The sequence below is a fragment of the Molothrus ater genome, chromosome 24 (assembly GCF_012460135.2).
Source record: "Molothrus ater isolate BHLD 08-10-18 breed brown headed cowbird chromosome 24, BPBGC_Mater_1.1, whole genome shotgun sequence".
Classification (NCBI taxonomy): Eukaryota; Metazoa; Chordata; class Aves; order Passeriformes; family Icteridae; genus Molothrus; species Molothrus ater.
The window spans coordinates 1,753,905-1,778,005 of record NC_050501.2 but is presented as its reverse complement, the minus strand read 5'-3'; the positions used below and the strand labels follow the sequence as shown (position 1 = coordinate 1,778,005).

Below are 24,101 nucleotides of genomic sequence, written 5' to 3'. Positions count from 1 at the left end.
GCCCCCATGGGATGGGGCTGTGCCACCCCCTGACCCACAGCGTGCCAGGGCCTGCTCTCACTCTGCCAGGGTTGGTTTGTACTCTTGCATTTGCATTTTTAATGTTCCTAGTACAGAACTGTTATTCCTGCTCCCATATCTTTGCCTGAGAGCCCCTTACTTTTAAATTTATAATAATTCAGAGGGAGGGGGTTTGCATTTTCCATTTCAGGGGAGGCTCCTGCCCTCCTCAGCAGACACCTGGCTGTTCAGACCAAGACAGGAAGGAATTAAAGGAATTACTCACTGCCAGGGCAAGCTCAGTGAGCAGTTCCTGAGTGGTGGCTGAAGTTCCTCCCTGTGATGGGGGAATTTCAGTTGGAGAATGATGTGGAGTCATTAATCTAACTTTCCCTTCCTGAATATCAGGGGGGAGCTGCAGCATCTTTGCTGTCCAGCTGCACCTCAGGGCCACACAAGACTCACATTTTGCAGAATTTCTGCCTCTCCAGAGATGCTGCTCCCTCCTGGGCCAACCCCAGCTGCAACCTGTGAATCCCCACCAGGACTTTGCACTCCATCTCCACCATCCTAGGCCCAAAACCCCTTTTTTTGTCCTCTCCAGCTCCTGCCAAACCCAAACCCATCCAAATCCAGATGTTTCCAGGTGAGGATTGATTTGGGTTTGGCAGCTCCTGGAGCCATGAGGTGAAGCTTTGGGAACATCCCAACAGCTGTAGATTCAGGGATTCCAAGCTTTGAAATCACTCCCCCATTTCTTGCTTTGGGAACACACCAACAGCTTTGGCATTAGGGACTCAGCTCTGAATTTTCTCCATTGTTCCCCCATTTCGTACTTTGGGAATATCCGAACAGCTCTGGAGTTAGGGACTCTTCAGAGTTTTCCCCACTGTTCTCCCATTTCTCACTTCAGGAACAGCCCAGATGCTGTGGGATTGAGGACTCTCAAAGTGCTCCCCCATTTTTCAGTTTGGGAAGATCCCCACAGCTGTAGGATAAGGTGCTCATCCGAGTTTTTCCCATTGTTGCCCCATTTCTCAATGGCAATTCATCAACAACTGTGGGATTAGGGACCCAGCTCTGAGTTTTTTCCCATTATTCCCCCATTTCTCACTTTGGGAGCACAAAAGAGCTGTGAGATTAGGGACCCAACTCTGAGTTTTCCCCATTTCCCCCCCATTTGTCGCACTGGAGGAAGAGGAAGGCTGGAGGTGAACGGGGCCTCCTTCAGCCGGAGCCCAGGGAATCCCAGGATCACCAAGGCTGGACCAGACCAAGGCCAGCCATCAACCCAGTGCCACCAAACTGTCCCCAAGGGCCACAGCCACGGGAGGAGCTCTGTGGGGGTGGAAAGGGGAGGTCAGAGCAGAGGGAAGCTCACAGGTGAAGGTCAGAGCAGCTCAAGGTCAGAAGTGAAGCTCAGAACTGCCACACCCAGATCCTGGCCCCCACTCACCTCCCTGCTGGAAGAGGTCTCACCCCCACCTATTCATTTTCATGCTCTCTTATCCAGCGAGAAATCCCAATGATCCCAAATCCCAATGATCCCAAACCCCAATGATCCCAAATCCCAATGATTCATCCCCACCTATTCATTTTCATGCTCTCTTATCCAGTGAGAAATCCCAACAATTCCAAATCCCAGTGATCCCAAATCCCAATGATCCCAAATCCCAGTGCTCCCAAATCCCAATGATCCCAAATCCCAACGATTCCAAATCCCAACAATTCCAAATCCCAATGCTCCCAAATCCCAATGATTCCAAATCCCAACTATTCCAAATCCCAACGATCCTAAATCCCAATGCTCCCAAATCCCAACAATCCCAAATCCCAACAATTCCAAATCCCAATGATCCCAAATCCCAAAGATCCCAAATCCCAACGATTCCAAATGCCAATGCTCCCAATTCCCAATGATTCCAAATCCCAATGATCCCAAATCCCAATGATCCCAAATCCCAACGATTCCAAATCCCAACGATCCTAAATCCCAATGCTCCCAAATCCCAACGATCCCAAATCCCAACAATTCCAAATCCCAACAATCCCAAATCCCAAAGATCCCAAATCCCAACGATTCCAAATGCCAATGCTCCCAAATCCCAATGATCCCAAATCCCAACTATTCCAAATCCCAACTATTCCAAATCCCAATGATCCCAAATCCCAAAGATCCCAAATCCCAACGATTCCAAATGCCAATGCTCCCAAATCCCAATGATTCCAAATCCCAATGATCCCAAATCCCAATGATCCCAAATCCCAACTATTCCAAATCCCAACTATTCCAAATCCCAATGTTCCCAAATCCCAATGCTCCCACATCCCAATGATCTCAAATCCCAACACCCCACAAACTTCAAGTGGCAGAAGCCACCAACCTGCTCTAAAAATTGTGTGTTCTGGGCAAAACTGTGTCCAAAAAGTGCAGGGGAAAAACCCCCCAGGTTTCACCAACCAACACCCTGAGGCTCCAAAACCCAGAGACGGCCACGGGGAAATTTTCAGAGCTCTCCCAGGGAGCTCAGGCCAGTCCAGGAAAAACAGGATAGGAAATCATAGCAGGTTTTCATGTGCCACCTGCACACACCAACAGGGCCCTAAATATAAACACAGAGCCCTTTCCTGGCTGCTGAAGGAACAACCCTGGCTTGTTCTCCCAGCGAGCCAGAGCTGCAGCTGCTGCAGGATCAGACACGTTCAGGGCGGGACCCTCGCTGCCCCCCGTGCCCCCCTTTCTTTTCACAGTGTTTGCAGGTTTATGAATGAGGCATTGATGGCGCCCAAACCTCAGATAACCACCTTGGAGGGAGAGCTAAAATTAGCATGGAGTTTATTCCCCGAGCTGTCAGGAAGGAAGAGAGCTCGTGTGGGATGCTGGAGATCCAGCAGGCAAAACAGCATTCCCAAAAAAAACAGGGAAGGCTGCAGCCCTTGTGAGGCTGATGGGTTTGCACACACCCCACACCCCATTTATCCAAAAATCTTGGTTATTCCTGGAAAGCCCAGCAGGGTGAAGCTGTGCCAGCACATCCAAGCAGAGAGGAAGAGCTCTGGGAGCAGAGGAAGAGCCGAGGTGCCACATGTGAGCAGTGACTGCAATTTCCATCCCAGAGGACCCCAAATTGGTTTGAAGGCAATAAATACAGAGCTGATGTCTCTTATCATGGAGAAAGGGGTGGATAGAGCATGACACTTTGCCAGCAAAGAATCGAGGGAAAAGGAAAAGAAACTTCATTTTCACTTCAAATGGGATCAGGGAATTCACAGCCAGAAGTGCCCAGCTTGCAGGAGACAGGGAGGGATCGGTGAAATCCAGAGAGATTGGGAAAGGAAAGCAGAACCTCCCTGGCTGGAGTGAAACCAGGTGAGTGAGGGTGTGTGCAGCTGGAGCACAGTGAGGGCAGAGCTCAGGGATCTGCAGCTCCTCCCGAGGGGCAGCTCCCATCCCTGCTCTGGGCCAGGGACAGCAGCCAGGGCACGGCTGGAGCTGGGCCAGGGCAGCTCAGGCTGGAGCTCAGGGCAAGGCTCTTCCCCCAGAGGGTGCTGGGCACTGCCCAGGCTGCCCAGGGAATGGGCACGGCCCCGAGGCTGCCAGAGCTCCAGGGATGCCCAGGCTGGGCTTGCTGGGGGCTCTGGGCAGGGCTTGGCTTTGGCATTGATCATCCCTGTGGGTCCCTTCCAGCTCAGCACATTCCATGATTCTGTGAGAGGGAGGGATGGGGGAGATGAAGGATGGGGGAGAAATTTGGGCAGCGCTGCAGGGATGGCCAGAGTGGGGCTGTTGGGGGCTCTGGGCAGGGTTTGGGGTTGGACTGGGTGATCCTGTGTGACAGATGAGCAATGCCATGGCTGACTCTCACAATTAAAGGCAAATATCCTGGATCTATGCCAGGAGCACTTTTATAGATTTATAGTTGTGTTTTACCCCCTTGTGCTGTTCTCAGGGGTGCCCTGGGTTTGGGACATTTGGGAGGGTCACTCGTTACCATGGCAACAGCTGCCCCCCCTCAAGGTGTCAGGCAGGGATCTCCACCCTGGGCAGGGAAGGAGGAGTCCATGGACAGAACTTTGGGGGGCAAAGGGTTAAAAGGTGAAACCTCCATGGTGTGGGTGAGCACATGGTGGGAACATCCTCTGCTCCTGGTGCTGTGATGTTTTCTCTCTTCAGTCTGCAGTTGTATTTTTGATAAGGCTTTAATAAACCTTTCCAATTATTTTAGAAGTGAGGATCATTTCTCACCGTGGGGACTGGCTCACAGTCACCAAACAGGAGATGCCCAGGGCACAGAGCACAGAGAGCTGGAAGTTTCCTGCAGGTTCTCACAGCATGAGAACCTCCTGCTGTGCACCAGGCAGGGCTTTTGAGCCCAGAATTTTAGCTCGGACACCTTCCCCTGGCCCAGACTGCCTGGTCCCTTCCCTGCTCACAATCTCCTCCTTGTGCTTTATCAGGCCTGGCTTTGCCTGGTCTCCTCCACACCCCATCCTCCGAGCTCTTGGGACTTTGCCTGTGCTGGCCTGGCTGGGGAGAAGCTCCAGGCCCCAGGTGTGGATCTGGCATGCAGCATGGACAGAACTTTGGGGGGCAAAGGGTTAAAAGGTGAAACCTCCATGATGTGGGAGAGCACATGGTGGGAACATCCTCTGCTCCTGGTGCTGTGATGTTTCCTCTATTCAGCCTTCTGTTGTATTTCTGATAAAGTTTCAATAAACCTTTTACATTTTTGAAGGTGAGGATCATTTCTCATTTCTCATTGATCATTCATCATTTCTGGGTCCCTTCCCACTGTGGATATTCTGTGATCCTGTTCTGGGATTCCCTAATCCATCACCTGCAGTTACCTGTGGATAACCTGAGCACCCCTGGAGGCACCCATGTGGCACAGCCCCTCCTTTCCCTTCCCAACCTTTGCTTACATTTCATCTCCGTTACTCTGCTTCCAAAATTTAATAAAATTAATCCCAGCACGTTGTGAGCTCATTAATGAGATGGCTCTGGGAGCTGCAGTGCCAATTGCTGCTGTCCGGGTGCTCAGGGCAGGGAGAGGCTGCAGCCGCCTCCGAGGAGCAGCCCAGACCCACAGGGCTGGCTCTGCTCACACCAAGGGCTTCATTTCAGGTTTTTTTCCTCTGATTTCCCCTCCAGAAGAACTCCTGTGAGTGTAATCAGTGATCTCCTGGTGTCAGCCCCACTCCCCTCACAGCCCTCAGCAGCAGAGTGGGAAATCCCTGGAAATTCAGGTTTCTTCATCAGAATTAATGAGAGATCATCCAATCCATGAGATCATCCAATCCATGTGCTCCAACTACACCTTTTTGCCCCCTCCCTGTTGTTCCCTCCTCAAATCCTCCTCAGTATTTTTTAAAATTCCCATTGCAAAGAAACCACTAAACTATTTTTGGTTGGCTTTTTTTTTTTTCATTCTCCACCAGGAACAAGCTGTGTGAATTCGAGAGAAATGGGGCTCTTTTGACAGGCCAGAAGCTTCCATTCCCTTCCCTGATCTTTCCTCCCTGCCAGCTGATCTCCAAGGCGAGCTGACACCGAACCGGAGCATCCCAGGAGCATCCCCGGAGCATCCCAGGAGCATCCCCAGAGCATCCCAGGAGCATCCCCAGAGCATCCCCAGAGCATCCCAGGAGCATCCCAGGAGCATCCCCAGAGCATCCCCAGAGCATCCCTGGAGCATCCCAGGAGCATCCCTGGAGCATCCCAGGAGCATCCTTGGAGCATCCCCGGGGCATCCCCGGAGCATCCCGGGAGCATCCCAGGAGCATCCCCAGGAGCATCCCAGGAGCATCCCGGGAGCATCCTCAGAGCATCCTCAGAGCATCCCCGGAGCATCCCCGCCCTCCCAGCCCCTCCAGCTGTCCCTGCCCATCTCCTGCCGTGCCACCACTCCGGGAAGGGCCAGCCCAGTGCTCGGTGGCCTCGGTGACAGCCCGGAACAGCACGGGGGATGTTTCCCCTTTTCCCTGCCCGCTGGGGAATTAATTCTGCTCTCACCGGCTCTGTCTGGGCGAGCCCCGCTCCGTCCAATTGTTTACAAACACGCTAAACCCCATTTAAACCCCATTTAAACCCCATTTAAACCCCATTTAAACCCCATTGTGTCGCGCTCCAGCTGCCCGAGGAGTTTTTCCTCGGCTCCTGGCCCCGAACCAGAATCCGGAATGACAGATTGCCAAAAAGGACGGCGCGGGGGGGGGGGGGGGTTGTGGGGCGGCCAGACGACACAGCAGATGAATTTATTGGGTTTATTGTGGGTTTATTGTCCCTCTGCCGCCGGGAATGGAGGGCAGGAGCCAGGCCCGGCTGAAGGGACACTGCAAGGAACCCTCGGGAAGGGAAAGGTCGGGGCATAATCAGCTTTAAGCGCCGGTGGAGGCGGCTCTGAGCTGTCACTGCTGCTCCCGGGGAGCACAACCTGTCCCCTGCAATTAGTGCTCAACCCTGATCGCCCTCAAGCCCTGCCTAAAGCAGCTGCGCCTTCTGCAGGGCCAGCAGCAGGAACAGCTCCCCCAGCCTGGCCCAGCCCCAGTTTCCCATCCTGTGCCACCACATTTTACCTGGGAAAATGCCCCACAGCCTGGCTGCAGCCTGGGGATGGGTATCCCTGTGGAAAAAGCTCCAAACAATCCCCAAACAATCCCATTTCCCACTCTGGCTCACATCAGCCAAGTGATTCCCAGTCCTTAAAATCCACCCAACACCGGCACCAGACCTGGAATTGAGTCCCTAAAATGTCCTGGGGCAGATCACATCCATGCCCAGCAAAAGGTCCATGAGCAGCAATTTATTCCCACAAACTTCCCCCAAAGCTGGGCAGGCAGCATCCCCCAGGAAGGCAAAACTTCAGCAGCAAATGAAGAGATTTAATGAAGTTTGCCAGGGGAAAAGGCAGAGCTGCAGGGGAGGTGGGATTTGGGAACTGCTGGTCATGTTTGAGGAGAAAGACCCAGCAGCAGCTTCTGGTTTTCAATATTTGACATTTTCAGGTGCTGGTGAAGAGCCAGGAGGAAAATCACAGCAGCAGGAGCTGCCAGCTCCACCCTCACCCTGCAAACCACTCCTGGCTGCTGGGACCAGAAAATCACCTGGATGGGATCACCTACAAACCAAACCAGAGCCCTCTGTCAGCAGAAACAAAGTGAAAACCCAAATCTGGACCAGTCCTTACACCTCAGAACATCTTTTAATGCTCAGCCACCAATGCCTGCTCTAGGAACTGCAACCCCCTGGGGCTGTGTCACCTCAGAGGGGCACAAAACCCACAGGAACCCCACAGAAAACAAAGAACACATCACAAAACCAGGCCTGGGCTTGACCCCAAAGCCCTGAGGGCATGGGGAGTGTTATCCCCACATCCCAAAGCCCTGAACCCCACAAAAAGCAAAGAACCCATCACAAAAGCAGGCCTGGGCTTGACCCCAAAGCCCTGAGGGCACAGGGTCTGTGATCCCCACAGCCCCAAAGCCTTTAGGGCATGGGATCTGTGATCCACTCACACCCAAGGCCCTAAACCCCACAGAAAGAAAAGAACCCATCACAAAACCAGGCCTGGGCTTGACCCCAAATCCATGAGGGCACAAGATCTGCGATCCTCATACCCCAAAGCCATGAGGGCATGGGGTCTGGGATGCCCACACCCCAAAGCCCTGAACCCCACAGAAAGCAAAGAAGCCATCACAAAACCAGACTTGGGCTTGACCCCAAAGCCCTGAGGGCATGGGGAGTGTTATCCCCACACCCCAAAGCCCTGAGGGGAGAAGGTCTGGGATCCCCACACTCTAAAGCCCTGAGGGCATGGGGTCTGTGATCCCCACACCCCAAAGCCCTAAACCCCACAGAAAGCAAAGAACCCATCACAAACCAGGCCTGGGCTTGACCCCAAAGCCCTGAGGGCAAGGGGTCTGGGATCCCCAAACCCCAAATCCCTGAGGGCAGAAGGTCTGTGATCCCCACAGGCCCAAAGCCCTGAACCCCACAGAAAGCAAAGAAACCATCACAAAATCCGGCTTGGGCTTGATCCCAAATCCCTGAGGGCATGAGGAGCGTTATCCCCACACCCCAAACCCTGGGGGCACGGGGTCTGTGATCCCCACACCCTCAAAGCCCTGAAGCCCACAGAAAGCAAAGAACCCATCACAAAACCACGCTTGCGCTTGACCCCAAATCCTTGAGGGCACAGATTTCGTGATCCCCACACCCCCAAAACCCCTGGAGCAGGCACTGGGGCCATGGCTGAGCTCTTACCTGTGGGGAAGCTGCTACAGGTGCATCCTCTGAGAGGTGGAGGAAACTCAGGTGTTCATAGGAAAAGGGTGCCTGGGGTGGGAGAGAAAAGACATTTTTGAGATGAGGCAGCTTGGGATGGGTGTCACTGCACCACAGACACTCACAGCCTCTCCAAAAATCAGGGAGTTTATTCCTCATTCCCAAATCAGGGAGTTTATTCCTCGTTTCCAAATCAGGGAGTTTATTCCTTGCTCTCAAATCAGGGATTTTATTCCTCGTTCCCAAATCAGGGATTTTATTTCTTGCTCCCATCCACACTTCAGGGATTTTCCTTGGTCGCCCTTCCCCTCCCTATCTCAACCCTTCTGTCACCATTTTGGCTTTATCTTTATCTTTTAGGCATTTTTTCCCTGTGCTCTCCTCTTCTCTTTAGCAAGCAAATAATTTTGGAGGAGGAGAACTGCAGAGTTTTCTCTGCATGTGGAATGATCCATTCCCAGAGACACAAAGACCAGGCACGGGAGCCTGGCTGGTGATGGGGCTTCTGCTCCTCCTAAAATCAGACCCAGAGTGCAAATTCAGCCTCATCCTGAGTAATTCAGGGCTGGGAGTGCAAATTCAGCCCCATCCTGAGTAATTCAGGGCTGGGAGTGCAAATTCAGCCCCATCCTGAGTAATTCAGAGCAGGGAAAGAAAGCTGAGCTCTGCCCTGGGCTCTGGCACAACCAAGGATGGTTCATCCACTCCCAGCCTCAGTGGGGCTAAACTTTAATAGAAAAGTAAATGGGAAAGGTTGTGGGAAGGTACCCAGGAAAAATAATGTTCAAAAGGTTGGGGCTGGCTTAACAAAGTTCACAGAATCCCAGAATCCCAAAGATGGAATCCTGGAATGGTTTGGATTGGGACAGACCTTAAATCCCACCCGGTGCCACCCTGCCATGGCAGGGACACCTCCCACTGTCCCAATGTCCAGCCTGGATTTGAACAGTGCCAGGATGAGCCAGAACCTGTCCTGGATGCAGGGAAAAGGGCAGCATGAGGAGGATGCCACAGGGCACCATCCATGAAGGTGTCTCCAGCCCCAGGGGTGGGGACACTGCAGGGGTGACAGAGGTGGCATCCCTGTGGTGGCCTGGAGCATCCTCAGAGGCTGACTGGGACTGGGAATGCAGGAGGAGGCTCTGCAGAACTTCATCCCCACCCACACCCATCCAGGGTTACCCCTGTTGCCTCTTTCAATTAATATTTCTCGTTACACAGCAGGAAATAACTCCAGGCAGGTCGGACTGTGAGGATTTAATGGAACCAACACTTTTAGGCAGGAACTCTTCCCAACATCTCCCCCACCATCCCTTCTGCTGCCAGTGATTAAATCAGATCATTTCAAAGCTGCAGCTTTATCTGAGGCTTCTCCTGAAAGCATTTGGGCTCTCACAGAGCTCCTAGGAAATACAGAATGCTCCACACAATGTCATGGCAAAAGCTCCTCTGCACAAACAAAAGCTGAATGTGAGCACTGAGGATGCCTGAAATCACTGGGACACAAACTGAAGGCACAGGTGAATTTAAACCACCCCACCCAGCAATGCTGCACTAAGGGAAAAAAACCATTCCTGGGTTAAATTTGGAGCTGTATTAAAACAAAATGTTTTGTTTAACAAGGGTGAAAGCCCAAGGAAATGCTACAAAAGCATTTTCCCAGCCTCGGGGGGCTGTGGGTAAATGTTGGGTTTAGCACCAGGACACAGCAGCACAGACAGGACTCAGTCAGTCCCAGGGGTGATAAACAAACAGCCAGGCCCTATTAACACTCCTCAGTCCCTGGTGTGATAAACAAAAGAGCCCAGGCCCTGTTACCTCCCTCAGGGGCTTTGCTGTCCGTGTGTCCAGCAGGAGCTCACAGTGATCCCCACACCCCAAAGCCCTGAACCCCACATAAAGCAAAGAACCCATCATAAAAGCAGGCCTGGGCTTGACCCCAAATCCCTGAGGGCCTGGGGTCTGGGATCCCCACACCCCAAATCCCTGAGGGCAAGGGGTCTGTGATCCCCACACCCCAAAGCCCTGAGGGCAAGGGGTCTGTGATCCCCACACCCCAAAGCCCTGAGGGCACAGGGTCTGTGATCCCCACACCCCAAAGCCCTGAGGGCACAGGGTCTGTGATCCCCACACCCCAAATCCCTGAGGGCACGGGGTCTGTGATCCCCACACCCCAAAGCCCTGAGGGCACAGGGTCTGTGATCCCCACACCCCAAAGCCCTGAGGTCTGTGATCCCCACACCCCAAATCCCTGGGAGCAAGGGGTCTGTGATCCCCACACCCCAAAGCCCTGAGGGCCTGGGGTCTGGGATCTCTTGCAGGGACCCACAAAGGCCCAGCTCAGGTCCCAGCCGTGCTCTGCTCCTGCCCCACGCCGCTCCCTGAGAACAGAGCACTCACAAACCACCCAAGCCTCTCACTCCACACACGAATCTCCACGCAGGAAATTCAGAGGCTCCAGGTGCCCCCTGTGCCTGTCACCTTCCAGGAGGGACACAAGGACACGGCTCTGCCTCCCCAGCCACAGCCAGGCCCTGCTGCCACAGGGGTGTGCAAACATCTGCCAGCTCTGGCTGATCCAGAGAATCCCCACTCCAGTTACTCCTGCACAACCCCCAGCCCGTGTTTCTGCTGCTTTCCTTCCTCCTGTCCCTCTTCTTCCCGGCGAGTGGCAGCAAGGGGACACTGGGTGACTGCACTCGTCTCCAACCCTCTCCCATCTCTTCTCCCCCTTGGCATCACCCAAATTTAAAACTGCTGAGGCCTGGCACAGATTCCCAGAGCAGCTGTGGCTGCCCCTGGATCCCTGGAAGTGTCCAAGGCCAGGCTGGAGCCACCTGGGACAGTGGGAGGTGTCCCTGGCATGGCAGGGATGGGATGGGATAATCTTTAAACTTTAAACTCTAAACTTTAAACTTTAAACTCACTGGCAGGCACCGTGGGCTCTGGACCAGTGTCCTCAGAGCTTCAGGCTCCATCCAGGGGGGCTGGAGCAGGGCTGCAGCAGCTCCGGTAATGCTTTGCTCTGTTGCTTCCCTCTTCCCAGTCCTTCCTTCTCCCGGCCCCTCCTTTCCCCCAGTGGCACTGCCCTGCTCCTATGGGCTGCAAAACCTGCCCCGAGTCCGAGCTTTTCTGCCCCAAATCCGAGCTTTTCTGCCCCAAATCCGAGCTTTTCTGCCCCAAATCCGAGCTTTTCTGCTCCAAATCCGAGCTTTTCTGCCCCAAACCCTGCACGCAGCCGCGGGTCCCTGCCCCACCCTGCTGGTGGCCGGCACGGATCCCTCTGCGTGCCCGGGGCCGCAGCTGCAGGGAAGGAAGGCAAAGCAAGGCAAGGCAAGGCGAGGCTGGATCGGGCACAGCGCTGCTCTGTTTTACCTCCTGCACTCCTCGGGAAGCATTTGGAGGGACGCGCACACATTCCAGCTCCAGAAATAGCTCGGCTCTGCAGAGCTCCAGAGCTCCCCGTGAGCTCCGCAGCCTCGCCCTGCCCGGGGAGCGGCCCCAGGGAGGGAGAGCAGAGCCCCCGGAGCCGGGATGGATCCATGCGGGAAAGGGATCCCGATCCTGGGATGGATCCCTGCGGGAAAGGGATCCGGATCCCGGGATGGATCCCTGCGGGAAAGGGACCCGGATCCTGGGATGGATCCCTGCAGGAAAGGGATCCCGATCCTGGGATGGATCCCTGCGGGAAAGGGATCCCGATCCCGGGATGGATCCCTGCGGGAAAGGGACCCGGATCCTGGGATGGGTCCCTGCGGGAAAGGGATCCGGATCCCGGGATGGATCCCTGCGGGAAAGGGATCCCGATCCCGGGATGGATCCCTGCGGGAAAGGGATCCGGATCCCGGGATGGATCCATGCGGAAAAGGGATCCCGATCCCGGGATGGATCCCTGCGGGAAAGGGATCCGGATCCTGGGATGGATCCCTGCAGGAAAGGGATCCGGATCCCGGGATGGATCCCTGCAGGAAGGGCTCTCAATCCCAGGATGGATCCCTGTGGGAAGGGTTCCCCTATCCTGGGATGGATCCCTGCAGGAGAGAACTCCTGGATCCCTGTGGGAAGGGCTCCCAGAGCCGGGATGGATCCCTGCGGGAAAGGGATCCGGATTCTGGGATGGATCCCTGCAGGAAGGGCTCCTCCAGGCACGATGGATCTCTGCAGGAAAGGCTCTCAGTCCCGGGATGGATCCCTGTGGGAAAGGAATCCACATCCCAGGATGGATCCCAGCAGGAAAGAGCTCTTGGATCCTGGGATGGGTCCCTGTAGAAAAGGGTTCCTCCATCCTGGGCTGTATCCCCACAGGAAGGGCTCCTCCAGGCGTGATGGATCCCTGTGGGAAGGGCTCTGCATCCCAGGATGAATCCCTACGGGAAGGGCTCCCCTGTCCCACGATGGATCCCTGCTCCCCTGTCCTGGGGTGGATCCCTGTGGGAAGGGCTCTGCATCCCAGGATGGATCCCTGCGGGAAGGGTTCCCCTATCCCAGGATGGATCCCTGCTCCCCTATCCTGGGATGGATCCCTGTGGGAAGGGCTCCTCCAGCCCGGGAGGAGCAAGGGTTTGCCCTGGAAGCCACTCTGAGCAAAACCCGGTGGTTTCTGGTGCTACAGCCAATCCCTAATGCCAGAGTAAATGTCATTTATGGTGGGAGTGGGGTTCAGGCTGGTGACCATGGAACTGTGGTACAGCTGAAGCACTGATGGGTTGGGTGGGAAGGGACCTGAAATCCCCTCCAGTGCCACCCCTGCCATGGCAGGGCCACCTCCCACTGTGCCAGGTGCTGCCAGCCCCAATGTCCAGCCTGGCCTTGGGCACTGCCAGGGCTCCAGGGGCAGCCACAGCTGCTCTGGCAATTCCAGCCCAGCCCCTGCCCACCCTGCCAGGGAACAATTCCCAATTGCCAAGATCCCATCCAGCCCTGCCCTCTGCCACTGGCAGCCATTCCCTGCCTCCTGTCCCTCCATCCTTGGCCCCAGTCCCTCTGCAGCTCTCCTGGATCCCCTTCAGGCCCTGCAAGGGCTCTGAGCTCTCCCTGGAGCCTTCTCCTCTCCAGGGGAGCACCCCCAGCTCTCCCAGGCTGGCTCCAGAGGGGCTCCAGCCCTGCAGCAGCTCCATGGGCTCCTCTGGGCTCTCTCCAGCAGCTCCAGGTGCTGCTGAGGTTGGAATTCCCAGGGCTGGGGCAGCTCTGCAGGTGAGGAATCACCTCAGCAGGGCAGAGGGGCAGAATTTCCCTTTTCCTGCTGCCCATGCTGGGGGCTCAGCCCAGGCTGGGGGTGGCACCTCCTGTCCCAGCCCTGTCCCAGCCCTGGCCCAGCCCTGGCCCCTTCCTGCCTGGCTGCTGTAGCCGGGGTCAGGCTGGCTCAGAGGCTGCCGAGGGGAGAATATCCATCCCTGATTTGTCACCTGCAGCTGCTGCTGGCACCGGTGGCTCTGCTGGCACTGGCACTGAGCTGGGCTGGGCACACCAAACCCAGCATGCCCAGCCCAGCTTTCCCTGTGCTTCCAACACAGCACTGAGCCTAAGGAACTCTCTTTTCCCATCTCTTTTCCCATAATTAATCCACACTTTTTGCCCTTCATTGCTGATTTAAGGCTCTGTTTTGTTGGGGGTTTTTTTGGGGTTTGGTTTTTTTTGGTTTTTTTTGGGTTTTTTGAGGGTGGCAGCGAGACAACAAACAGAGCCCAGGATCCTTTAAAACACCAGCACAGCACCAAACCCTTTTTGATTCTCTTTTCCCACTTGTTCCATCATTAATCCACATTTTTTGCCCATCATTCCTGAATTAAAACTCTTTTATTAAAACACCAGCACAGCACTGAACCCTTTTTGACTCTCTTTTCCCACTTTTCCCATCATTAATCCACATTTTTGCCCTTCATTCCTGATTTAAGGCTCTGGTTTGGGTTTGGTTTTTTTTTTTTGGGGGGGGGGGGGGGTGTTGAGGTGTGAGGACGACAAACAGAGCCCAGGATCCTTTAAAACACCAGCACAGCACCAAACCCTTTTTGATTCTCTTTTCCCACGTTTCCCATCATTTATCCACATTTTTTGCCCTTCATTTCTGATTTAAGCCTCTGGTTCTGTTGGTTTTGTGTTTTTATTTTTTTGGGGGGTGGGTGGCAGGGGGGACAAGAAAAAGAGCCCAGGATCCTTTAGAACACCAGCACAGCACTGAACCCTTTATGGCTCTCTTTTCCCACTTTTCCCATCATTAATCTGCACTTTTTGCCCATCATTCCTGATTTAAGGCTCTGGTTTGGGGTTTTTTTCGGGGGGTGGGAGGATGTCAAACAGAGCCCAGGATCCTTTAAAACACCAGCACAGCACCAAAAGCTTTTGGACTCTCTTTTCCCACTTTTCCCATCATCAATCCACATTTTTTGCCCTTCATTCCTGATTTAAGGCTCTGTTTTTTTTGGAGGTTGGGAGAGCACCGAGGCAGCCCTTCCCCTCCTGGATGGCAGCCCCACGGAGGTGCTGTGGATGCTGGCAAACAGAGCCCAGCATCCATAAAAACTCCGGGCTGGTTGTCATGGCAACCCGCGCACGTGTGTCTGTGTGTGTCTGTGTGTGTCTGTGTGTGCCTGGCGAGCAGCTCCAGCCCGGGTTGTCACGGGCAACACGAGCCCGGTGCCATCCCCGGCCCGCCCGGTGGCACCTGCAGGCAGCAGAGCTGTCCTGAGATGTCCCTGAGCTCGGCTCAGGGGGATTTTCTCTCTGCTCGTTGCTCCTTTCAGCCCCCGAGGCCGGCTCTGGCTCCATCCCAAACAGATGGCAGCAAGGAAGGGCCAAAGATCACCCGAACCCCGCGGTGCCAGGGCTGAGCCCGCTCTGCTGCTGGCACAGGGGCTGAGGTGCAGCTGGGGCTCTGTTCTGTCACACGTCTCCATCCATGCCTCACACCCAGTCTGAGCCTCCTTTCCTTGCAGCTGCCCAGAGTTTCAGTCCATCCAAACAGGAATTTCCTAACTCTGAATGCAAAAACACCAACAACTTCCTCATTTTATCTCTGTGACCTCAGAGCTTGGGCACCCTCCGGGCCACCAGGACAAGGGATTTTAGGAGCTGCTTTCTGCTTTTCACAACCCTCCCCAGCCCTGGCACATTCACAGATACCAACCAAGGCTCTGGAATCCCTCTGGAGAAGTGTCTTGGCTTGGAAATGCAGGATTTATCTGGGGCTGTGTGTCCTGTCCCCATGTGTCAGAGCTGGGCAGTTCTCTGCTGTTCTTGGGGCAGTTTTCTTGATCTCTCCCCCAGCCAATCCTCCCTGCAGGAGATCTCTGCTGTCCATGGCCACTGAGTGTCCCTGCAGGGCTGATCCAATTCCAGCATCCCATGGGGAGATGCTGCGCCCAGGGCAGGAGCCAAGCATTCCTACCTGGATCCAATGTGAGCCTGGCACAGCACAGCAGCCTTTGCCCAGGGCATTGCCAGAGGAGCAGCTTCTGCTGCCCTGCATGGCCAGAGGGAGCCCAGGCCCATCTCCAGCAGCCCTGGAGCTGCAGAGGAAAACTCCCCCCTTGTGCAGGATCCCTGCTCCAGCAGAGCCACAGCTGGCACTGCAGGAGGGCTGAGCCCCCATGGGATGGGGCTGTGCCACCCCCTGACCCACAGCGTGCCAGGGCCTGCTCTCACTCTGCCAGGGGTGGTTTGTACTCTTGCATTTGGATTTTTAATTTCCTAATAAAGAACTGTTATTCCTGCTCCCATATCTTTGCCTGAGAGCCCCTTACTTTTAAATTTATAATAATTCAGAGGGAGGGGGTTTGCATTTCCATTTCAGGGGAGGTTCCTGCCCTCCTCACAGACACCTGGCTGCTCAAACCAGGGCACAGAGCCCTTCCCAGACCCCCAGATGGCCCAGGCGTGAGATCAGAGCTGGGGACAGAGGTGTCCATCAGAGGGTTTGGGGTGCCAGGCTCTGGGATGGGGCACAAGCAGCATCAGGTACTGTCCCAGAGCAGGGGTTTGAGCTGTGGGACTGCCTGAAAAGTCTGGGTTTGGCTTGGAGTGATATAAAAAATCCCAACTTGGTGATGCTGCAAAGATCAGCCCTCACATTGCTCCAGCTCTGTCAATGCTCCCATTGAAATCTCCAGCAGAAAAAGGGAAAAAAGGAAAAAAGAGGAAAAAAGAGGGGAAAAATGGATGGAGCAATTTCAGATCCAACTGCAGAAATAAGAGCAGGGCAAAATCCCAGGAAAGCTGCAATGCTGTTACCTAAAACTGCTCAGAGCAACTTTTGGGGTGCTGGGCTCACCCCAGGCTGCTCTGGATCCCTGCACCAGAGAATGAAAGAGCAGAATCCTCTCCTTCATCCTTCCTCAGGGGTTTTTGGCCAAATGTCTCGTGGTGATGCTGTGGAAGCTCCTCTGCATGGGAATGTGACCCCAAAACTCTTCCTCTGTCCATTTAGGGTCAGGGTTTCCTGCTAAGAGGTTTGGTCAAACCCCGTGTTCAGCTGTCAGCAGTGTGGGACTCTGGATTCTGGAAACACTGATCCCTTTGGAGAAGTTAAAGAAGAAAAAGCTGCATGTTTCATTTAAGTCCAAAAAAAAGAAAAAGGAAAAAAAAAAAAAGAAAAATCAGCAAAAAAAAAAAAATAAAGGAGAAAAAAAAAAGTGTGAGGGAATAAAAACCTGCAGATAATTGACGGGTGGAGACGCCAGATTGAAAAGAAATTTCTGGGGAGTTGTGTTTTGCTAATGAGGCAGGTTGTGGGAAGCAGAAATCAGCCAGAGAATCACAAAAACCAAAAATGCAGAGGGGAGCAGGGAGCCTGAGCTGGGGCAGCCCCCAGGGCAGCAGGGAGGGCGGGGCAGGAACGGGTCCTTGCCTGGGGTGAAGCTGATTTCACCTCCCCTTCCCCCTCTGCAGCCACAGTTCCAGCTGCCCTTCCCTCAGCAGATCCCTCTGGAAAAGCTGAATTTTCCCAATTCCCTCTCCAGGATGTCCCCACTCAGTGTCCCTGGGCACAGCAGCAGCAGCAGCTCCTGGCCCTGTGTCCCTGAAGAGCCCAGGGATGCCCAGCAGGGCACAAAACCCCCAGGAATTCCCTTTTCCAGCAGGAATTTCCCCTGGAAGGGCACAGACAGCAAACACAGCCCCAGGGCAGCGTGGCCCTGCCGTTCCTGCTGTTCCCAGTGTGTCCCTTGGATTTTTAATTTCCTAATAAAGAACTGTCATTCCTGCTCCCGTATCTTTGCCTGAGAGCCCCTTCATTTCAAAATTACAATCATTCAGAGGGAAGGGGTTTGCATTTTCATTTCAGGGGAGGCTCCTGCCCTCCTCACAGACACCTGGCTGCTCAGACCAGGGCACAGAGCCCTTCCCAGACCCCCAGCTGGAAAAAGGAGGAATAATGCTCACACCCCTCAGGAGCACAAGGAGATCTGCAGCTCAGTTAAAGCCAATAATGTGATTATTCCTAATAATTTAACTCAAATTCTCTTTCCTGACTCACTCCATGCATTAATTCCTGATGCAAAGCGCCGCCTTAATGAACTTTTATTAGGAGATTCATCTCCGTGTCAAGGAAAAGCACCCCTGGAATCCCCCCCTGATCCCCTAAATCCTCTCATCAGCCTCTGAGGTGCTTCCCGCGCATCCCTGGAAGGGCAGGGATTTGTAAGGGATGCCTGCAGTGCTGGGGGAGCCACCTGGGGAGGATTTTTGGGGAAAACCCTCGGCACAGCCAGACAGACAGACAGCCAGACAGACAGACAGACAGAGGGGAAGGGGCTGCTCCAGGGACAGGGATGCTCCAAACCCCGCTCAGCTTGTAGGGAACGAGGTGAGGAGAAGCAAAACAACCCCAGAGCAGGAAAACAGCTCCAATTTCCTGCTGTTCTGAAGGCTGATTAAATAATAAATATTGCCAAATAAACCCAAAACTCAACGTGAGCAGGAGCCCAGACTATAAATCAGCACCCCAAGAGCACCCCAAAAATGTAAATCAGGACCCCAAAACCACACAGAAGCGCCCAAAATATGAATTAACACTATGAAGTGACACAGGAGCACCCAAAATATATAAATCAGCACCCCAGGAGCACCCAAAATATATAAATCAGCACCCCAAAAATATAAATCAGCACTCCAAAACTACACAGGAGCACCTTGAAACCATACAGGAGTACCCAAAAATATAAATCAGTACCCCAGGAGTACCCAAAATATATAAATCAGCACCCCAAAAATATAAACCAGCACCCCAAAATATATAAATCAGCACCCCCAAATCACACAGGAGCACCCCAAAAATATAAACCAGTACCCAAAATATATAAATCAGCACCCCAAAAATATAAATCAGCACTCCAAAACTACCCAGGAGCACCCCAAAATTCATAAATCAGCACCCCAAAATCACACAGTAGTACCCAAAACATATAAATTGACACCCTGAAATCACACAGGAGCACCCCAAAATATATAAACCAGCACCCTGAAACTGCATAGGACCACCCCAAAATCACACAGGAAAACCCAAAATATATAAATCAGCATCCCAGGAGCACCCCAAAATACACAAATCAGCACCCCAAAACCACACAGGAGGACACAATTATAAATCAACGCCCCAATATCATACAGGAGCACCCCAAAAACTGTAAATCAGCACCCCAAAATCACACAGGAGCACCCCAAAAATATAAATCAGCGCCCCAATATCATACAGGAGCACCCCAAAATACATAAATCAGCACCCCAAAACCACACAGGAGGACACAAAATTATAAATCAGCACCCCAAAATTACACAGGAGCACCCCAAAAATATAAATCAGCACCCCAAAATCACACAGGAGCACCCCAAAAAATGCAAATCAGCATCCTGAAACCACACAGGAGCACCCCACAATATATAAATCAGCGCCCCAATATCATACAGGAGCACCCCAAAATACATAAATCAGCACCCCAAAAGCATACAGGAGCACCACAGAAATACAAATCAGCACCCCAAAAATATAAATCAGCACCCCAAAACCACACAGAAGCACCCCACAATACATAAATCAGCACCCCAAAACCACATAGGAACACCCCAAAAGCACACAGGAGCACCCCAAAAATATAAATGAGCACCCCAAAACCACACAGGAGCACCCCAAAATCTATAAATCAGCACCCCAAAATCCCACTGCTCTCATTAGGAGCCAGGCTGCTCCCGGGCACAGCTGAGAGGGGAATTTGGGTGATCTGGGGGTGCCAGGAGATGAGAGCATCCCTGAGGAACCATGGAGAGGTCCCTGCACACCCAGAACCTCCCTCAGGCTGGGCCCTTCCGAGCAGCTCCCCCAAAATCCAGCGCTGTGACCCCCGGGCCACCACCCTGCGGGCACAGGGACACCTGGGGAGCCTGTCCACACTCAAACCTGCTGCAAAAGTGGATTTTGTTCCCTCTCAGAGACAATTTGGGAGCTTGTCCATGCAAAAATCTGCTGAAAAAGTGGATTTTGTCCCCTCTCAGAGACAATTTGGGAGCTTGTCCATGCACAAATCTGCTGCAAAAGTGGATTTTGTCCCCCTCAGGGACCCTCTGGGAGCCTCTCCATGCACAAATCTTCCCCAGTGAACATTTTGTCCCCCCTCAGGGACACCTTGGCAGCCTCTCCATTCCAAAATCTGTAAAAGTGGATTTTGTCCCCCCTCAGGGACACTTTAGGAACCTCTCCACACACAGCCCCTGCCCTGAGTGCAGATTTTGTTGCCCTCAGGGACACCTGGGGAGCCTCTCCACACTCAAACCTGCTGCAAAAGTGGATTTTGTCCCCTCTCAGAGACACTTTGGGAGCCTCTCCATGCAAAAATCTGCTGTAAATTGGATTTTGCCACCCCTCAGGGACACTTTGAGACCCTCTCCATGCACAGCCCTGCCCCAGTGCAGATTTTCTCCCCCTCAGGGACACTTTAGCAGCATCTTCATACACAAACCTGCTGTAAAAGTGGATTTTGTTCCCTCTCAGAGACATCTTGGGTGCCTCTCCATACACAAATCTGCCTCAGGTGCAGATTCTGTCCCCCCTCAAAGACAATTTGGGAGCCTCTCCACGCACAGCCCTGCCCCAAGTGCAGATTTTCTCCCCCTCAGGGACACTTTGGGAGCCTCTCCATGCACAGCCCTGCCCCAGTGCAGATTTTCTCCCCCTCAGGGACACCTTGGGTGCCTCTCCACACTCAAACCTGCTGCAAAAGTGGATTTTGTTCCCTCTCAGAGACACCTTGGGCGCCTCTCCATGCACAGCCCTGCCCCAGTGCCGATTTTGTCCCCCTCAGGGATACCCTAGCAGCCTCTCCATGCAAAAATCTGCTGTAAATTGGATTTTGCCACCCCTCAGGGACACTTTGGGAGCTTCTCCACACGCAGCCCTCCCCCAGTGCAGATTTCGTCCCCCTCTGAGACACTTTGGGAGCCTCTCCACACTCACACCTGCTGTAAAAGTGGATTTTGTCCCCCTTCAGGGACAACTTGGCAGCCTCTCCATGCACAAATCTGCCCCAAGTGCAGATTTTGTCCCCCTCTGAGACACTTTGGGAGCCTCTCCACGCACAGCCCTGCCCAAATGCAGATTTTCTCCCCTTCAGGGACACTCTGGGAGCCTCTCCATGCACAGCCCTGCCCCAGAGCAGATTTTGTCCCCCTTCAGAGATACCTCGGCAGCCTCTCCACACTCAAACCTGCTGTAAAAGTGGATTTTGTTCCCTCTTAGAGACACCTTGGGAGCCTCTCCATACACAAATCTCCCCAAGTGAAGATTTTGTCCCTCTCAGGGACACCTTGGGTGCCTCTCCATTCCAAAATCTGTAAAAGTGGATTTTGTCCCCTCTCAGAGACACTTTGGGAGCCTCTCCATGCACAAATCTGCCCGAGTGCCGATTTTGTCCCCCTCAGGGACACCTTGGGAGCCTCTCCATGCAAAAATCTGCTGTAAATTGGATTTTGCCACCCCTCAGGGACACTTTGGGAGCCTCTCCATGCACAGCCCTGCCCCAGTGCAGATCTTGTCCCCCTCAGGGACATTTTAACCCCGCTGGGTCAGGAATGCAGAGCTCAGGAGCTCAGCACTGCCTGGCCCAGCAGCAAAGGGGTTAAGTCGAATTGTTGAGGGGATCCAAACACCTGAATGCTGCCAGCAGCACCTCAAAGCATCCACAGGCCCAAAATGCCTGGAGGAGAGCGTCCCTCTGGCCCCAGGGAATGGGAGGGGAACGAGGGAAATGGGATTTTTTTCAGAAGGGAAATGTGATTTTTCAGGAGGGAATTGTGATTTTTTTCAGGTGGGAAATGTGATTTTTCAGGAGGGAATTGTGATTTTTTTGGGGAGGGAATTGTGATTTTTTTCGGGAGGGAAATGTGATTTTTCAGAGGGAAATGTGATTTTTTTCAGGAGGGAAATGTGATTTTTTTCGGGAGGGAAATGTGATTTTTTTCAGAAGAGAAATGTGATTTTTTCAGGAGGGAAATGTGATTTTTTTCAGGAGGGAAATGTGATTTTTTTCAGGAGGGAAATGTGATTTTTCAGAGGGAAATGTGATTTTTTTCCAGGAGAGAAATGTGATTTTTTCGGGAGGGAAATGTGATTTTTTCAGGAGGGAAATGTGATTTTTTTCAGAAGAGAAATGTGATTTTTTCAGGAGGGAAATGTGATTTTTCAGAAGGGAAATGTGATTTTTTTCAGAAGAGAAATGTGATTTTTTCAGGAGGGAAATGTGATTTTTTTGGGGAGGGAAATGTGATTTTTTTCGGAAGGGAAATGTGATTTTTCAGGAGCAGAGTGATGTCTGGGGACAGCCCCATCCAGAGCCTGGCTTTGGGAAGGATTTTGCTGCAGCCTCAAAATAAACCAGGGGAAGAGCCCAGCTCACACCCAGCTCTGAGAGCTGAGCTCTTCCAGCTCCTCCCCGTGCCAAGAGCTTTGCAGAATCCCAGCTTGGGTTATTCCCTGGGAGGGTGCACTGGGAAAACTCCTGAGGTCACAGCTATGGATCCCACTGCTGCCCAAATCCAGTTTCGTCCAATCGCTCCAAACATCTGGAAAATCTAAAATTGCCATTTCCCAGGGGTCATATTTGAGGCTAATTTAGAGTTTAGGGAGCAGAAGTGAGATGGAAGCGCAGTTTTCCTATTTAAATAGAAAAAAAAAAGATGCAGGGAAATGTCGCCGATGGCTCTGGCAGGTGACATTGGTGACAAAAATCAAAGGAATGAGAGGGGAAAGAATCCCTAAAGGCTGCTCCTGATGGGCTTTCACCTTCCCCTCACAAAATAGAAATAAATGTAAAACTTTCAGTGTGCTGAACTAAATGATTATCTCTAAACATTTCCAGTGGTTTCCAAGCCCACTCGTTGCTTCTTGGGAATGATTTCACTGCCATGAAGTCAGGGATGAATGGGAGCGTTACTCATGGAAAACACAGCTCGTTCATGATTTTATTTGAGACACTTAAATCAGCAAGGATCAGCTCAGTCCAACTGCAATAATAATTTTAGCAGCAGAGTCAGAAAAGCAAATGCAAAACCAATGCCTCACCCCAAGTAAAAATTCCCCTGCAGAACCCCCTCAGCTCTGCACTCCTGGAGTGGAAATTGGAGCTGGAAATGGAGCTGGAAATTTGTCATGGCAGAAGTCCTGGCTTTGGGGAAGGAGATCTTTCCAGCTCCCATGAAAACTGAGTCACACACACCTGAAAATCCCCACCTGCTCTTGGGGCTCCAGGCTCTGCTCCCTCCTACACCTGGACTGGAGACACCATTGCAGGGAAGCACCAGGGTGGTGCCCTGCTACCCAAAATTGCAAAAATGTGTCTGTATGGCTGAGCTTAGAGCCTTTTCACTGTGTTTTTATGGAAAAAAAAATAGAATTCTTATCCCTGGAAGTGCCCATGGTCAGGCCGGATGAGGCTTGGAGCTGCCTGGGATCATGGAAGGTGTCCCAGGGATGGGATTTAAGGTCCCTCCCAACCCAAACCATTCTGGGATTCTCTGAAAGAAGGAGAAAATGCCACGGCCCCTTGAGAAGGGACGTCAGCAGCACCTTCCACGAGCTCCTGGAGCAGCCCTGGGAGCGCCAGCATTTCCAGCGGCTCCAAAATTGAGCAACGTCTCCCATGGATCTGGAGAGGGAGGCAAATAAAAGCCAGGATTTGGACAAATAGGACGAGGGGAGGTGGCACAAGGTCCTGGCACAGCTCCAGGGGCTCCAGGGCTCGGGTTCGGGCTGGCAAAGCTCCCCGGGCTGGGCAGAGCTGGGGGTGCTGGGGCCGGGTCCTGCTGCTGGCCCAGATCCCCACGGGACTCCCGGGTTTCCTCAGGGCTCTGGGAACGAGCTGGTGGAGCTAATTACAAACTGGGATCTGGACCTCCAGGACCTGCGTCTGGAACCATGGAACCATGGAACTGTGGAACCACGGAAACGTGGAATCATGGAAACATGGAACCGTGGAACCATGGAAACGTGGAATCATGGAATCCTGGAACCGTGGAACCATGGAAACGTGGAACCATGGAAACGTGGAACCATGGAAACATGGAAACATTGAAACATGGAATCATGGAATCCTGGAACCATGGAACCATGGAACTGTGAAACCATGGAATCCTGGAACCATGGAAACATTGAATCATGGAACCATGGAACCGTGGAACCATGGAACTGTGGAACCACGGAAACGGGGAATCGTGGAAACATGGAACCGTGGAACCATGGAAACGTGGAACCATGGAAACGTGGAATCATGGAATCCTGGAACCATGGAACTTTGAAACCATGGAACTGTGGAACCATGGAAACGTGGAATCATGGAAA

General features: G+C 53.1%; 1 protein-coding gene across 1 annotated transcript in view; it reads right to left on the bottom strand.

Annotated features, from left to right (window-relative positions):
- Positions 1 to 24,101, bottom strand: part of LOC118695364 (transcription factor HIVEP3-like) — a 278,612-nt gene that overhangs the window by 122,148 nt on the left and 132,363 nt on the right. Inside the window, 1 exon segment of the mRNA XM_036396877.2 lies at positions 8,264 to 8,335. The gene's annotated coding sequence lies outside the window, so the exon portion shown is untranslated.